General features: G+C 37.0%; 1 protein-coding gene and 1 long non-coding RNA gene across 17 annotated transcripts in view; one reads left to right on the forward strand and one right to left on the reverse strand.

The window, feature by feature from the left end:
* The window catches only part of ptprsb (protein tyrosine phosphatase receptor type Sb), a 281,301-nt gene that overhangs the window by 214,181 nt on the left and 48,341 nt on the right, over positions 1 to 18,779 (reverse strand). For all 16 annotated transcript variants that reach the window (XM_049478946.1, XM_049478941.1, XM_049478945.1 and 13 more), the window contains exon 2: positions 12,996 to 13,069. The gene's annotated coding sequence lies outside the window, so the exon portion shown is untranslated. The remainder of the gene's footprint in view (positions 1 to 12,995; positions 13,070 to 18,779) is intronic.
* LOC125801730 (uncharacterized) lies at positions 17,469 to 18,480 on the forward strand. The gene is made up of 3 exons (XR_007438907.1): positions 17,469 to 17,903; positions 18,004 to 18,143; positions 18,244 to 18,480. It is a non-coding gene; the product is annotated as an uncharacterized LOC125801730 (long non-coding RNA).

The following is an 18,779-nucleotide window of genomic DNA, read 5'->3' on the forward strand; positions in this document are numbered from 1 at the left end:
CATCTGTTATAATGGGGTCCGATGTTTCTAAAAGGCAAATTTCTCTCTCAGCAAATTTCAGCAGTTTGCTGCTGATACAGATGCATTAAAATAATGTGCTTACGTCCCTGAAACCCCCTATAAAGCCCAGTTAACAAGCCTGTAAATCACACATCACTGCAGTACACATCCATATACAGTCCTCCACGACCCAGCACCTGCACCCGCTGTCTATTATCATTTACAACTGATTTATAACACAACAGATTCCTCTGAAAAGAAGAAATTCCATCGGCTCCCATAAGAAAATAGCCAAAAAGCCAATAATAATACTAATAATTAATAATAATCAGGGTACTTCTAATTTACCCATCAGCCTTCAATCATAAATCACTGTCCAGTAAAAGCTCCAAGATAATCAATTTGTAACAGAGTTAAAAAATGGCTCTCATGTGACGTTTATTTGATTTCTGAAAGACAAATGACATCACCCTGCATAGAAATGAACAATTCATTATGATTAAGGGCTCATAGAATAGAAAACAGTGTGTTACAAGTACAAAACGCTATACAAAAAGATCTGAGTGATAAAAACACTGCACAAAAAGATCCTAGCGTTATGAACACTACACAAAAAGGTCTGAGTGTTATAAACACCTCACAAAAAGATCTGAGTGTTATAAACACCCCACAAAAAGATCTAAGTGTGATAAACACTACACACAAAGATCTGAGTGTTATCAACACTACTCAAAAAGATCTGAGTGTTATAAACACCCCACAAAAAGATCTGAGTGTTATAAACACCTCACAAAAAGATCTGTGTTATAAACACTATACAAAAGGATCTGAGCGTTATGAACACAACACAAAAAGATCAAAGTGTTACGCACACAGCATTAAAAGATGAGAGCGTTACAAACAAAACATCAAGACCTGAGTGTTATAAACAATGCATAAAAAGAAAGTTATAAACACTACACAAAAATATCTGAGTGTTATACACACCCCACAAAAAGATCTAAGTGTAATAAACACTACACAAAAAGATCAAAGTGTTATGAACACAACACAAATAGATCTGAGTGTTATAAACACTTCACAAAAAGATCAAAGTGCTACGAACACAGCATTAAAGATGAGAGTGTTACAAACAAAACATCAAGACCTGAGTGTTATAAACAATGCATAAAAAGAAAGTTATAAAGACTATACAAAAAGATCTGAGTGTTATAAACACAACACAAAAAGATCAAAGTGTAATAAACACTACACAAAAAGATCAAAGTGTTATGAACACCACACAAAAGGAAATATGTGTTATGAACACTACCCAAAAAGATTTGAGTGTTATAAACACTACACAAAAAGATCTGAGTGTTATAAACACCCCACAAAATGATCTAAGTGTAATAAACACTACACAAAAAGATATGAGTGTTATAAATACTATACAAAAAGATCTGAGTGTTATAAACACTACACAAAAAGATGAAAGTGTTATGAACACTACCCAAAAAGATCTGAGTGTTATACACACCCCACAAAAAGATCTAAGTGTAATAAACACTACACAAAAAGATAAAAGTGTTATGAACACCACACAAAAAGAACTATGTGTTATAAACACTACACAAAAAGATTTGAGTGTTATAAACACAACATCAAAAGATGAGAGTGTTACGAACACTCCATCAAAAGATGAGAGTGTTATGAACACATCAAAAGATGAGAGTGTTATGAACACAACATCAAAAGATGAGAGTGTTATAAACACTACACAAAAAGATTTGAGTGTTATAAACACCCCACAAAAAGATCTTAGTGTTATGAATACCTCACAAAAAGATATGAGTGTTATAAACACTACACAAAAAGACCTAAGTGTTACGAACCCTATACACAAAGATCTGAGTGTTATAAACACCCCACAAAAAGATCTGAGTGTTATAAACACTACACAAAAAGATCAAAGTGTTATGAACACAGCATCAAAAGATGAGAGTGTTACAAACAAAACATCAAAAGATGAGAGTGTTAAGAAAGCTACACAAAAAGATCTGAGTGTTATAAACACAACATCAAAAAATGAGAGTGTTACGAACACTACATCAAAAGATGAGAGTGTTATGAACACAACATCAAAAGATGAGAGTGTTATGAACACAACATCAAAAGATGAGAGTGTTATAAACACTACACAAAAAGATTTGAGTGTTATAAACACCCCACAAAAAGATCTTAGTGTTATGAACACCTCACAAAAAGATATGAGTGTTATAAACACTACACAAAAAGACCTAAGTGTTACGAACCCTATACACAAAGATCTGAGTGTTATAAACACCCCACAAAAAGATCTGAGCGTTATAAACACTACACAAAAAGATCAGTGTTATGAACACAGCATCAAAAGATGAGAGTGTTACAAACAAAACATAAAAAGATGAGAGTGTTACGAACACTACACAAAAAGATTTGAGTGTTATAAACACAACATCAAAAGATGAGAGTGTTACGAACACAACATCAAAAGATGAAAGTGTTATGAACACAACATCAAAAGATGAGAGTGTTATGAACACAACATCAAAAGATGAGAGTGTTACGAACACTACACAAAAAGATGAGAGTTATAAACACTACATCAAAAGATGAGAGTGTTATGAACACAACATCAAAAGATGAGAGTGTTATGAACACAACATCAAAAGATGAGAGTGTTACAAACAAAACATCAAAAGAGGAGAGTGTTACAAACACAACATCAAAATATGAGAGTGTTATGAACACAACATCAAAAGATGAGAGCGTTACAAACAAAACATCAAAAGATGAGAGTGTTACGAACACTACACAAAAAGATCTGAGTGTTATAAACACAACATCAAAAGATGAGAGTGTTACGAACACAACATCAAAAGATGAGAGTGTTATGAACACAACATCAAAAGATGAGTGTTATGAACACAACATCAAAAGAGGAGAGTGTTACGAACACTACACAAAAAGATCTGAGTGTTATAAACACAACATCAAAAGATGAGAGTGTTACGAACACAACATCAAAAGATGAGAGTGTTACGAACACAACATCAAAAGATGAGAGTGTTATGAACACAACATCAAAAGATGAGAGCGTTACAAACAAAACATCAAAAGATGAGAGTGTTACGAACACTACACAAAAAGATCTGAGTGTTATAAACACAACATCAAAAGATGAGAGTGTTACGAACACAACATCAAAAGATGAGAGTGTTATGAACACAACATCAAAAGAGGAGAGTGTAACGAGACCAAAAGATGAGTGTGTGTGTGAAGTTGAAGGAGCTAAATTTAAAATACCCCCCTGACAGACTTATACTACTCTGAAATAAGGCTTTATAACTGCATGTATAGGTTTATCTCACTTGTTTATGTAGCCCTTATGTAGCGTTATAAAGCCTGGCCTACAGTACAGTGTTGCCTCAAATTGTAACAAAGAGCCAGTGTCCATTATTATCAATTTGTGACAGAAGCAGCAGCAGCGTTTACAGCTGGCTGATGGTTTAACTGGACTTTAAAATAAATCAGCGGTGGCCACATCCGTATAAAATTCTAACCCAGGAGCCACTGTCCATTACTGCAGCCAAGCTAATCGATTCCAGATTGATTTTCAACAGAACAGGTTCCTGAGGCTCACTTCCTCATTTTCTACAGAAGAAACACAAACGCAGGATGAAGAAGGAAATGGCCAATCACAACACATAACACATATTATTAATATTCCACTGCTTTCAGGATCACATCGGGAAGTGGCTTTACCTACTTCAGATTCTCTCAGATCAGTCATATTATTTATATAGTATAATCATATCCATCACATGGATTTTATCTTAAATATATATCACACAAACCTAAGCTATTACATAATAGAAAAATAAATATAAGCAAACTGCACTTTTTTAAATTAATTACACATATAAAATATATATATATAAAAAAAAAATACTATGACCTAAACGCAAGTGAGCACATTAATATAGCATTGCATTGCGTTGCAAAGCCTTAACCATATCTACGCAGCAAAAAATGTACACAAACTAAAGAACTACACAGACTTTATGAGCGTACAGGGTCCAAAATATACATACACTCAGTTACATTATGCTGTCATAATGTTAGTGATTACGAAAGACTACAAGTAGGGCGATATTTTTAATTATATCATTAATTAATAAAATATAATAAAAGCTGGAGTTTAAGCAGCACTTATAGCTTTGGTGCGCACCATTTGAAAATCTGTGAAATACACCCGCAAAGAAAAAATAGTGAATAAAATTTCATGGGCCCTATCTTACACCCAGAGCAAGGTGCATTGTGATGCTTATTGCTATATTACACCCCACTAACAGTCTATTTTAATGCCTGCGTCATTTAAATAGCAACAGAGCTTGTGAATATATGTATCTTAATGAGCACGGTAATGAGCATGAGAACATGAGAACATGAGTTGTGTGCAGCTAAATTTCTGGCGTATTGCTATCTTGGCAACGGAAAACACAGGAGCACACCTGGCTCTTAAAGGGAATGGCAAGTGACACACTGATTGTTTTTTTTCATGTTACATCCAAAACACACCAATCAATCATTAATTAACATAATTATTATTAAGAGACATGCCATTTGTGTGTTTTAAGCTGCGCAAGCTGTACTTTTCCTGTCGTTACAATAGCAAAGACACACTGCAGTTGACACGTGCAGTTGATGGTTTGCCTACAGATCGATAAAGGAGGGCCCCATATCTTTATAGCAGTTTTAATGTCTGAATTCAGCATTTTTTTTTTACATCTTGGACACAAAAAGGCTGTACTAGAGCTGGTAGCTTTACTCTGCCCATGAGAAAAAATGGTAAAAATGGGCAAAACTGAGCAAATTTCCAAGCTTAATTAAACATAAATACAAATACAGACACTTATTCCTCCTTATATTCTATAGCCATTATTATACATCATTATAAGCACAGCTATATAAAATACTAAGACAGAAAACTAATCGATTTGGGATTGATTTTTTACAAGAATAGATTCCTGTGTGCCACATGTTCATTTTCTAAAGAGGACATGACAACGGCCGGGAAAAGGAAATGACTGATCACAGTAATTAATAATCTTACTAGCACTGATTTTCTTCAGCGAGATTTTAATAATAAATTAGTGCTGGACACACGAACCAGGAGCCACTGCCCATTAGCCCCCTACTGGGGTCAGGCTAATCAATTTGAAATCGATCTTTCCCAGAATAGATTCCCATGTGGCACCTGTTCATTCTGAAAAGAGGAAATGACATCAGCTTGGTCAGAAAAGAAAAAAAAAACTTATAATAACATAATAACAACCATACTACTTCAACATTTCTTTAATCATAACTGTAATAATTAATCAGTGAATATACTAATTCTAATGGCTTCTGTCCATTACTAGCCTTGAGGAAATCAATCTGGCATTGATTTTCACTGTAATGACTGAAGAAAACATGGGCGCCATAGTTCCATTCCCAACCTTCTGTTCTATAGAAATGAAGCCAGAAATGTTCACCATTTTGTCTAATTTGAAGCCAAAGACTACACAGTAGAGACAAGAGGCGAAGCCAGACATGCCAGCTCACTTGGTAGGACACAAATCAAGCATGTCTCAGACTGCCTTCATTGAGTTTGAAAGAGCCTGAAAGACCAGAAGCAGAGTAGTTCCCCCCAGATTCCTAGTAGGTACGACAGATCTGACAGATGTTACAACATCATGTAAGTTCCACTTAAATTCAGCTACTCCATGTAATGAAAAAAAGAGGAGAATAAAGGCCTTAAAAACTGATTTTTGGGAGGAATATACGCCCATAGAAAATTAATTGTTGGAATTATACACTGGAGATGGAAAGGATTTGTCATTGAAACATATGGGAATGGGCAAAGCTACACATCATACTGCAACCAGCCAGCAGGGGTGCTAGACCTGCCATTTATTTGATAAAAATATACAGCTCTAGAAAAAAATCCACTTCCGTTTTTGAATCAGTTTCTCTAATTTTGCTATTTATAGGTTTATGTTTGACTAAAATGAACATTGTCATTTTATTCTAGAAACTATGGGCAACATTTCTCTTAAATTCCAAATAAGAGTTTTAAAAGAGTTTAGAAATCAATATTTGGTGGAATAACCCTGTTTTTTAATCACAGTTTTCATGCATCTTGGCATCATGTTCTCCTCCACAAGTCTTACACACTGCTTTTGGATAACTTCATGCTTTTGCACTCCTGGTGCAACAATTCAAGCAGTTAAGCTTTGTTTGATGAAACTCATAATTTTTAAGTGGTCTCTTATTTTTTTCCAGAGCTATAAGTATTATATTGCAGTGTTCACAAATAGATTATCATATATGTATAATGAATACACATCTTCACCAGTCAGCCATAAGATTAATACCACCTGCCTAATACTGTGAAGGTGCCCCTCATGCTGCCAAAAGAGCATCAACTCCACAAGACATCGTTTTTTAGAAGTTCATGCTTTAGTAACTCCTCTGTGGGACTGGTCCAGATGGGCTAGCCCTGGGCCCCCGTGACCCTGTTGCTGGTTCACCAGTTGTCCTTCACTGGGCCAGTTTTTACTTACTTCCACTTCATCATCACTGGAGAATCTGACACTGGCCTGTGAGACAATTTAGAAAAAAACTAGTCCCTTTTCAACACATCAGTGTGTTTACATCATTAGACAAGATAAGATAAGATAAGATAAGATACTACTGTAAAACTAAATTTAGCAGCAATCCTCAAGGTGTCTGAACAAAAATATAAATAAAATAAAAACAGCTCTATGTACAAATACACAAAAATTTACAGTGGATGTATGAAAAAATATACAATATAAGTAACAAATCCATTAACTGTGTAGAAGTCCTGCTGGAAAATGAAATCTGCATCTCTGTAAAAGTTGTCAGCAGAGGAAAGCATGAAGTGCTGTAAGATTTTGTGGGAAAACAAAACTGCACTGACTTTAGACTTGATAATAAAACACAGTGGATCAACACCAGCAGATGACATGCATCTCCAAACCATCACTGATTGGTGGAAACTTCACACGAGACCTCGAGCAGCTTGTACTGTGTGTCTCTCCACTCTTCCTCCAGACTCTGATCCCTTCATTTACAAATGAAATGTAAAATTTACTGATGATCACTGATGGTTTGGAGAGACATGTCATCTGCTGGTGTTGATCCACTGTGTTTTATTATCAAGTCTAAAGTCAGTGCAGTTTTGTTTTCCCACAAAATCTTACAGCACTTCATGCTTCCCTCTGCTGACTTTAACTTTTATGGAGATGTGGATTTTATTTTCCAGCAGGAATTGGCACACTTCTCACACAGCCAAACTACTTAATATAAAGGGTATTATTAGGGTCTTTTTGTATATGTATATATTGTTAATTAATATATAATTAATGAGTTATGCAAGAGTTAAGATTGAGTTTGGGATGTGGTTTGAAGTGAGTTTGGGATGAGTTTGGGACATGTTTGGGTTAAGTTAGTGATACTTTTGGGTGTATGTTTGGTTTTAAGGATAAGATTGGGATGAGTTTTTGGTAAGAGAAGTTTGGGATGAGTTAGTGATGGGATTTTGGTGAGTTAAATTTGGAATAAGTCAGTGATGGTCTAGGCTGAGTTTGGTATGAGTCTTTGGTGAGTTTAGTTAGTGATGGGTTCGGGATAAGTTTGTGATGAGTTTTTGGTGAGTTTAGTTAGTGATGGGTTCGGGATAAGTTTGTGATGAGTTTTTGGTGAGTTTAGTTAGTCATGGGTTCGGGATGAGTTTGTTTGGGATGAGTGAATAATAGATTCAGAATGAATTTGGGATGAGTTTTTGGTGATGAAATCTCTTTTTGTGTGTTTTATAGAGCCAAACTCATAATCAAATTTTATCAGAGATTTAAGATAGGTTCTGAAATGATAATTAGACTATTAGATTACTGCTATTATTTTTCTTACCCTATTCAAACAGATGGAAGTTGGTCATGGTGTACGAGTGGATGTATAACTGCCCGCTGACAGCAGAGTGATCTGACATGCTTATAAAGACTTTACTAGCGCTAAGCTCTAAATACAACATGGCGGCTCAGTGCTCCCGGCGGCGACCCTGATTTAACTAGCCTGACCTCGGCCAGATGTCTCGATGCTGCGTGATCCACAAACACAGTTAAACAAAAGATCACGCCGCAGCAGATGCAGGGCCGGCATGGTTTCGCAGGGCGGACCATACGTTTCTACCTGTGTAAAACCTCGGGGTTTAGCTGCGCAAATGCACAATTATGAGGAAAATCTGGCCCGAATTGCTAATTAGCAGCGCAGAGGGATTGTTTTGACACAGGTGAAATGGGTGCTCGTTCTCTGTGTAATGGCCTTCCACCGGAACATCCAAAAAAAAAAAAAAAAAACGCTTCTGAAAAGTGCTCTACTGAAAATGCAAATCGCGCCCCTTCTGCTGCTTCATCACACTGCAAAACAAGCAGAGGCATTTCCCTTCAAGCACGCTGACTGAATATCACACACACACACACACACACACATCAGTGCTGCCGAATGAAATCATAGCGGTCCTGTTGGTCGTCTCTCTCTCTCTCTGTACTCTTCATTTCTAAATAAATATCACTCAACCTCTTCAGACTGACAGTAACAGCTTTATGTTACACACTGAAATCTGAATCTGAGCTTAAAAAAAACATCGTTCCATATTAACATAACATTTTCTCTAATTCAAAGTTTTACTTCTTATTTTTTTCTTATTTTCTTCATTGTAGATCAATATTGAAGATATCAAAGCTATAAGATAAGAACATATATACAATTACATCAAAATCAAACAGTGCCTTCCACTGTCTGGCCAGTTTTGGGACATGTAATAATTTTGGGTGAATGAGTAAGGAATGAGTTAGGAATGAGTTAGGAATAGGTTCGGGATGAGTTAGGAATGATTTAGGGATGGATTCGGGTTTGTGTTGAATTTTTGGTTTTGGAGTTAAGTTTAAGATGAGTTTGGAATGTGGTTTGGAGTGAGATTGGGATGAGTTTGGAAAAGGTTTAGGTTGAGTTTAGGTGGGGCAATTTTGGGTTGTGAGTAGTGATTAGTTTGAGGTGAGGTAAGAATAAGTAGGGATATGTTTGAGATGAGTTTGTGGTGAGTTTGGTGTAAGCTTGTGATGAGTTTGTGGTAAGTTTCAGCTTAGTTTGGGATCAGTTTGGAATAGGTTTGGCATGAGTTTGGGATGATTTTGGGGTGAGTTTGCAGTAAGTTTGGGCTAAGTTCGGATAAGTTTGTGTTGAGTTTTTGGTGAATTGAGTTTAAGATGAGTTTGGAATGTGGTTTGGAGTGAGATTGGAATGAGTTTGGGACAAGTTTAGGTTGAGTTAGTGTTTTAGGTTCTCGGTTGTGAGTAGTGATAAGTTTGGGATGAATTTGAGGTGAGGTAAGAATAAAAAGGGATATGTTTGAGATGAGTTTGTGGTGAGTTGGGGATACGTTTGGGATTAGTTTGGGAAGAGTTTGGGATGAGTTTGGTGTGAGCTTGGGATGAGTTTGGGGTAAGTTTCGGCTTAGTTTGGGGTTAGTCTGGGATCAGTTTGGTGTATGGTTGGGATGAGTTTGGGGTAAGTTTCGGTTTAGTTTGGGGTTAGTCTGGGATGAGTTTGGAGTAAGTTTGGTATGAGTTTAGGGTGAGTTGGGGTAAGTTTGATATGAGTTTAGGGTGAGTTTGGGGTAAGTTTGGTATGAGTTTAGGGTGAGTTTGGGGTAAGTTTGGTATGAGTTTAGGGTGAGTTTGGGGTAAATTTGGAAAGAGTGCAGAGTGAAGGAAAAGCAGCGACAATTGCTACTCTTTTAGGACTGCTGGAGAACTATTCCAGGTTCTACCTCATCTTCAATATTCATTTACAATGTAGAAAAAAATACAAAATTAAGGAATATTTACTTTATTTCATATGCATATGTCCTATGTACAACAACATGTGGGTCAAGGAATTACTTCACACCACTGGTTGACATCAAATACACTCTATGACAGAGTTAAAGTAACTCTTTTCTGGGAGTTTTTTGCCTTTTAAATCTGTTCAGGAGTTAAATCTGAACTGTTGTGGTAGTTAAAAAAATTATCCCATCTAGAGTAAAATACAGCTCTCAGCTTGAGTTAATTTATCATAAACTCCTTCACAGAGTTAACAATTATTGAAAAAAAAAATGTGTTATTAAACTAATATTATCAAAAACATTGAATTATTTTAAAACACTGCGGTTTTCAGTGCATTTCCAGCACTCTGTCACACTTAACAGTGCAGAAGATGGTAACTTGTTCTTATAGCCAACAACACGTCAGTTAGGCAAACAACCATTATATAAAATATCATGAAATACCCCATGGAAGCTAGACTTTACACTGATGGTAAGCTAGGATTGGGGGACACGTCCATTAGAGAGTTCAGTCACGCCGCCTAAGAGTTCCCCTCAACTCAACTCGTAGTTTAAGTAGGAGAATAAACTCCCACAATTTAACACTTTCACACATTTTTGTTTAACTCTAGATTTTCGAACTCCAGAAATTTGCTGTGCAAGATTAAATTGATTACACAAAAGGAAATAAAAGCATCATGATCCAAAGCAACCTCACATTATCTGTCAGACATGGTGGAGGTAGCATTGAGCTGTTTGCATGTAAATCTGGCAAAGGTACTTAATGACTGATGTTTAGTAACTGTTGAAGTATAAGACGCAGGGTGAATTTCAATGTGCACAGAGCTGAAATTCAGTCAAAAATGACAGAACAGCGATTCAGAGAGGAGGAGGAGGAGGATAACAGCAGCCCCAGAGGATCTTAAGGCAAAGAAATGGAATGTTTTCAAAAGGCTGAGTCAGTCACCTTTTATTTACTGAAGATAAAACTGAGGCAGAAAAACTGATGAACAAAAAAAAAGCAGCTGAAAGAGCTGCAGTTAAAGCCGGGCAGAGCATCTCACGGGAGGAAACTCAGCATTCGGAGATGTCCGTGGAGGCTAAGCTTCAGACAGTCATTGACAGGAAATGATTCGCCTTCAAGTATTATAAAAACACTCTTATAATACATTTAATAATTACATGTGTTTGTACAATTACTATTAAGACTAAGAAAATGTGATTTCAGATTCACTTGTCTGTTCACATGGACAATTCAAGCCAGATGTTGCCAGTCACGATCATTACCACCCACAGTGCTGTGCTGTGCTGTCCATTGTGAGTGGTAATGCCTTTTATTGCATATTACCAGTACACAGTGACATGATTTTTCTTTATAAATCCTTGGTTGTTTGGTTCAGCAATTTCAGTTAAATATATCATATAGCAGATGAACACAGTGATATTTGAGAAGTTAAATTATGTTTATAGGATTTACAGAAAGTGTGCAATAATTCTAATAAAACTAAATTAGGCAGGTGCATACATTTGGGCACCCTTGTCGTTTTATTGATTTGAAAACCTTTAGCACTAATTACTGGGACACAAAATGAGTTTGCTAAGCTCATTGACCCTTGACATATGAATCCAATTATGAGAAAGAGTTAAGTTTTTCTCCTCTTTTCTCATCTTCTCTAAAAAGCAGCAACATGGGAGCCTCAAAACAAAACACTCAAATGGCCTAAAAAACAAAGATTGTTCAACATCATGGTTTTAATTATGGATATAAAAAGCTTAGATCTCAGATATTTCAGCTGTGAGTTTCCACTGTGAGGAACAGAGTGAGGAAATGGAAGAACCACAGACACAGTTCTAATTAAGACCTGAAGCAGCAGAACAAGAAAAATCTCAGATAATCAGAGGAGAAAGATGATAAGAACAGTCATAGTCAATAAATCCACAGACCTTCAGAGCTCCAAACACCTACAACATCATTCACTATTCACTATTCAGCTCACTTTACACAAGGAGAGGGTGTATGGGAGAGTAATTAATGCAGAAGAAGCCTTTTCTCAAAAAAGCACACGCCACAAACAGAGTTGCGTGAGGTATGCTAAAGCTAAAGCACATTTGAACAAGCCAGCTTCCAGATTTTGGAATAAGGTTATGTGCACTGATTAATCTAAAATTAAAAAAATATTTGGAAGGCGGTTATTTATGCATAGAGGAAAAAGAAAACACCATTCTTTCAAAGATAAACACTTTACTGCTCCACACAGTAAAATCTGGTGGTGGTGGTGGTTCATCATGCTGTGGGGCTGTGTGATCTGTGCAGGTACTGGGAATCTTGTTAAAGTTGAGAAGTTAGAGTTTGCATGGATTCCAGTCAATATCAGCAGATTCTAGAGAACAATGTTGAAGAATCAGTGAGAAAGTTGAAGTTAAAGCTGTGCCGGGGCTGGATACTTCAACAAGACAACGACCCTAAACACTAAACTCTGCTCTAAATCTACTAAAGCACTAAAGCTTTAATGCAGAGGAACACAGAAGTACAACGTTCTGGAATGATCATCTCAGATCATCTCAGTCCCCAGACCTAAATATTATTTTTTTTTAATCTGTGGTGTGATTTAAAGCAGCTGTTCATGATCAGAAACCTGAATCAAACCTGACTGAACTGGAGATGTTTTATAAAGAAGAATGATCCACAAAATACCGTCAACCAGACTCTCATTGGAAGCTACAGGAAGAGTTTAGAGGCTGTTACAGTATTTCTGCAAATGGAGGATCTACTAAATATTGATGTAATTTTTTCTGTTGGGGCGCTCAAATGTATGCACCTGCCTAATTTAGATTAAATAATTATTGCACACTTTCTGTAAATCCTATAACTTCATTTCACTTCTTAAATACCAGTGTATTATTAGTACATGTAAACTAATAATTAATAGAATAAATCAAAAAGAGAGAAAATGAATACTATGGTTTTGAAAATCAATACAAAAAAATTAATTCAATATATTCTCTTATACCTGTAACATCAAATGAATAAGAGGCAGATACTGACCACTCTGTGATTTTAAACCCGTCTCAGCTTCATGTCCTGCTTTTGGTAATCCTCAGCAGTATGAACCGGTATGCCTACAAAACACAGACAGGAGAGCAGAGATTAGGAATTATGTAATGCAGAAGCTTGTCCTGAGGAGTAACGTACAATACTGCAATACTGTAACTACAGCAGAATATCCCCTTACTGTCTGCAGGCTTTACATACAAACCGTTCTGTCACACAGTGCAAATTAAAATTTCAATTTCCATTTATTATAACATAAGGAGACAACCACAATTTTTCACATTTAGCTGACCACAATTGTGTTCACTCAGTGAGAAAAACATAATAACATAAATGAGCTACTAAGTCATATGACCGTTTAATAATAATGATTGTGTCCAAATCTGAATGTTCCAAATAATAAAACATGGCTTCTCTTTTAAAGATCATCATCAGTGATATCATAACAGTAATACTGTTTATTTTAACTATTTCTAGAACAATTTATTATTCAGATATACGTTTAAATTGCTATCATGAGGAGCACAGAGTGGTCTTAGGCTTCTGTGAGATGGCAAGCTGTATGACCGGGATTCGAACCAAGGATCGAATCCCGGTCATACAGCTTGCCATCAGCAGCCAGAGCCCTGAGACAGCATAGTTGGCCTTGCTCTCCCTGGGTGAGTAGATGGCGCTGATCAGCACAAGGCTGCGTCTGTGAGCTGATGTATCGGAACCGAGTGCACCATGATGCTACGAGGCGGAGTCTGACTTCACATGTATCGGAGGAGGCATTTGCTAGTCTTCACCCTCCTGGTGTTGTTGCATCACCATTGATGAGGGATATACAGCTGAATGTAGCAGATAAATCAATGGGACAATTGGTCAGATAAGTTGGGGAGAAAATGGGAGAAAATTAGAAATAAAAATTAAAATAAATACAAATTTCTAAGCAAATTTACTTCAACTTTATTATTCTTTATCTGATAATCTGGTCACAATAACACCTTTTCTTGGGACGATAAATTGTCACAGAAATTACTGCGACTAGTGATATTATTACACTTATTATTCCACTAATTTAATTATTATATAACTGCGTAGTAATGCAATTACACCATTAAAAAAATAATTATGATAAAGTATATTGATAAAATAGTGGTAAGATAATAAGTCAATTATGTAATAACTGTGATATCTTCATCTTCTAAGCTTACAGTCTATTTTGTCTTATTGTCTTGCACTGACTTAAGGAAGTGATTAATCAACTGATCATTAAACATTGATATTCCTCATCAATTATTCAGGGATGTTTATTGAATTAATAGATGCGCAGCCATGTGGTCAAAGAATAGAATATAATTCGGTACATTTATTAAAGGTAGAAATGCACCGGCCATCTCCGTAACACCCAACAACAATAAAATAAATAATCATGAAAGTCTCTGTTTGCACCCGATCACTTCTGGATCATATGATGATCAGAATTTTTTTTAGCCTGTTTTCTTCCATGTTGCTTTCGTGTCATAGACTGGACAGGTGGGCGGAGTCATGTGACTATACATGTAGTAGTGTAATTTAAGTGGACAAAACATAAACACGCAACATATGAGTTATACGAATATGGGCCCTATCATACACCCTATCATAAACAGAATAAAGATAAATAAAATAACATTGCTATTCTCTTAAATAAGCTGTTGGCATACCTTCTTATCCTTAAGTCAGACACACTTTTAATATTAATTTATAATGTTTTTTTCTGAAGACATTAGAGGCATTACAGTATTAAAATCAGCCACAGTTTCCTTCTTTATGCGGTTAACAAATGAATTCAGTTCAGTGTGCATTAAAATTAAACTTCAAGCTACAGTATTAATATATTTCAAAGGGCTATAGTTACTTCCTCATTTTTAGAGTTTTAGGGAGTTTAATTTCTTGTGCTGAATAAATAACCGTTTCTTGGTTTGTTTGGAGTACAAGAGGAACTTTTCTCAAGCTGTGGATCGATTGAGCAATTCCAGTCTGTATTCACGTCTATTCTACAGCCAACTCCAGTGTATTAGCTTGTTATGCTAACTGGCTAGCTTTATCTAGCAGCTGTGTGTCTTCTTTGGGGGCACTGATCTACACTGTGTGCTTCTACACAGAGCTCTGCAGCGCCTCTAGTGGTATGGGGGTATGGGAAAAATCCATACAGGTTCAAAAGTCTCCTCAAAGGTATACTGTATGAATCTGACTTGTATAATAGAGCTTTTAAAAAGTATATAACCTTTAAATACATAAACATTGAGTATTTTAGGTCCATTTATAGGGTTTATGGAAAAGGAAGCAGTGTTAAAGTTGTTGGCATATCTTTTTTAAGGTCTATTGTTTGTTTGCATTCTTCAGCTGTTTTTTTCTGATAAATAAGTCTGATTTCTTCATATATTTTGTAAAGTTTTGTGGGACAAATAAACGCAATAGTGATCAAAGCCTTAATTTAAAGCCTTAATGTTTAATATTATATATACTCCTAACAGTACAGTAAGTCACAACACTATATAAAAGCCCAGTCATCAAAAAATATTAATAATAAAATAAATGAATAAATAGGATAAAATAAAATAAAAATAACGTGATATAACTCGTCGGAATCTTGAAAAATACAGTGATTATACATTTTTGGTCATACTGCCTAGCACTACTTCAAAGCATTTTAAATCCCTATCCAGCTGTTTCTTCCACTCTAATTAACTGTTAACTAAATAACTAATCATTATAATAATCATCAGATTAGTTTGATTACCAAATAAATCATTAATTGCAGCCCTAATTCAGAGTAGAGTGTGTGGCTATGCATAAGAAACACATTCAGGTTTAATATACTGTAGATTCGGCACCGAAGCATAAACTGGTCTACAATTTGGGAAAATTTGATTGATTATTCGCCTGATCATTAAAAATCGATAGACTTACTCAATTATTCAAGGGCGTTTATTGCATTAAGAGAGAGGTGTAGCCATGCGGGTCAGTGAATTAGAGTCACGCTGAGCTCCAGCAGATGCTGCTGCCTTTCTTAATCACACATATTCAACGAGCGAACTCCTTCACACAGCTGTAATTAACACGCAAAACGTACAGCACCCATCTGTGCAGTATCACCCGCAGTCTGATTACTGGACCGCTCTGAATAGAATTCCGTGGCACTTTAGAGAAACTGTCGGTCGGAGATACGCTGGGATGATTCGAGATGTCTACGCTTTTACTACCCTCCCCACCGTCGCCACCACCACCACCACCTCCATCATCAGCGATAGCACCACTACATCTGAAGCTGTTTTTCATCTGTGGTTCATTGAGGCGTGTCTTGTCTCACTGTTGCCTTGTCAACCACTCTCTCTATCTCTCTCTCTCTCTGTCTCTCTCTCTCTCCATCTCCATCTCTCATCTTCATCAGCCCGCTATCTGTTTGTGCAGTCCGCAGGCTTAGTCCGCGGACCTCTGGGAGCGTTCATTTCCATGCCAACCGCTCCAAAATCCAGCGCGCCGGCATGATCTCCCTGCCGAGGCGGAGGGTGACCTTAAGCCTGGGCCTGGCGGAGGTTAACGAGACCAGAAAGGACGCTCTGAATCGGCGTACCAGGCGGTCCGAGCGCGGCACGGCTGGGTGGAGGTTGAAAGGCAGGGTCAAGAACGGTCAAGCACAACAGTAATATGTGGACCTGCTTGAAAGGATCAGTGTCAGGCTTCAGGTCAGCGTGGAGGCTTGGCACGCAACGGATTAAAGGAATATACTCCAGTGTTTACAACCTAATCTCTAACTCTAGCTACATCTGTAGCTCGCAAAACCAACCGACAACGACGAAACAACGACTTTGTACGAGAAATCTTTTTATAGCATATATATTTAGCGTTATCTTGATAGAAATTTTCAGAGTGAACATATAATCAAAATGCATTACCCACATACATCAATAGAGAGAGCTCTTTAGCTGTAGGCTGTGCTCATGTGGCATACTGTGGCTAGGCTGGAGGCAGAGTGAGGTTGAGTGTGGTGAAAAGAGGGAAAGTGGGGTAGAGTGTGGTGGAGAGAGGTGGACCTAGGTAGAGTAGAGAAAAGTGAGAAAGACCGAAGCAGAGAGATGTAAAGTGAGAGAGAGATTTAGGTAGAGGTAGAGTTTAGCAGAGTGATGTAGAGTGAAGCAGAGAGATGCAGAGTGAGTTAGAAAGATTTAAAGTGAGGTAGAGTAGGTAGAGTAACTTAGAGTGAAGCAGAGTGAAGTAGAGTGATGTAGAGTGAAGCTGAGTGAAGTAGAGTAAAGGAAATGAGGTAGAGTAAAGTAGAGTGAGGTAGAGTGAAGCAGAGAGATGTAGAGTGAGTTAGAAAGATTTAAAGTGAGGTAGAGTAAAGTAGAATGAGGTAGAGTAAAGCAGAGTGAGGTAGAGTGAAACAGAGTGAAGTAGAGTAAAGGAAATGAGGTAGAGTAAAGTAGAGTGAGGTACAGTAAAGTAGAGTGAGGTAGAGTAGAGTGAGGTAGAGTAAAGTAAAGTGAGGTAGAGTGAAGCAGAGTGAAGTAGAGTAAAAGAAATGAGGTAGAGTAAAATGGAGTGAGGTAGAGTGAAGCAGAATGGTGTAAAGTGAGTTAGAAAGATTTAAAGTGAGGTTGAGTAAAGTAGAGTAAGGTAGAGTGAAGCAGAGAGATGTAATGTGAAACAGAGTGTGGTACAGTAAAGTATAGTGATGTAGAGTAAAGCAGAGTGAGGTAGAGTGAAACAGAAATGTAGAGGGAGTTAGAGAGATTTAGAGATAAGTGAAGCTAGGTAGAGTAAAGTAGAGTGAGGTAGAGTAAAGCAGAGTGAGGTAGCGTAAAGTAGAGTGTGGTAGAGTAAAGCAGAGTGAGGTAGAGTAAAGTAGAGTGAGGTAGAGTAAAGTAGAGTGTGGTAGAGTAAAGCTGAGTGAGGTAGAGTAAAGTAGAGTGAGGTAGAGTAAAGCAGAGTGAGGTAGCGTAAAGTAGAGTGTGGTAGAGTAAAGTAGAGTGAGGTAGAGTAAAGTAGAGTGTGGTAGAGTAAAGTAGAGTGAGGTAGAGTAAAGTAGAGTGAGGTAGAGTAAAGCAGAGTGAGGTAGAGTAAAGTAGAGTGAGGTAGAGTAAAGTAGAGTGAGGTAGAGTAAAGTAGAGTGTGGTAGAGTAAAGCTGAGTGAGGTAGAGTAAAGTAGAGTGAGGTAGAGTAAAGCAGAGTGAGGTAGCGTAAAGTAGAGTGTGGTAGAGTAAAGTAGAGTGAGGTAGAGTAAAGCAGAGTGAGGTAGAGTAAAGCAGAGTGAGGTAGAGTAAAGTAGAGTGAGGTAGAGTAAAGCAGAGTGAGGTAGAGTAAAGCAGAGTGAGGTAGAGTGAAGCAGAGAGCTGTAAAGTGATTTTCAGTGATTTGGAGTGAGTTGGAGCTACGTAAAGCAAAGTAGAGTGGGGTAGAGCAAAGTAGTGTGAGGTAAAGTGGGGTAGAGTGAGGTAGAGTGAGACATTAGAGGTGTAGAGGGAGGTGGAGCTAGAAAGAGCAAAGCAGAATCTAAATAAGATAAAATTATGAAAGGTTATTAAAAAACATATTAAATTGATGTACTTAATATCACACAAAATACATGACCTGTGCTTAGGACACAGTTTATTTATTAGCAGCATTTTATATAAAATGAGATAAGAAGTTTGACATATGTCATTGCCTACCACATCATTAGATGGAGGTCACATGTGTTTTTTTTTTTAAATTATTTTTAGATTTTGTTGCAAATTTTATGTATCAAGGGTGATCAGTATATTTTTTAAG

This window comes from Astyanax mexicanus, chromosome 4, assembly GCF_023375975.1.
Source record: "Astyanax mexicanus isolate ESR-SI-001 chromosome 4, AstMex3_surface, whole genome shotgun sequence".
In the NCBI taxonomy this organism is placed as follows: Eukaryota; Metazoa; Chordata; class Actinopteri; order Characiformes; family Acestrorhamphidae; genus Astyanax; species Astyanax mexicanus.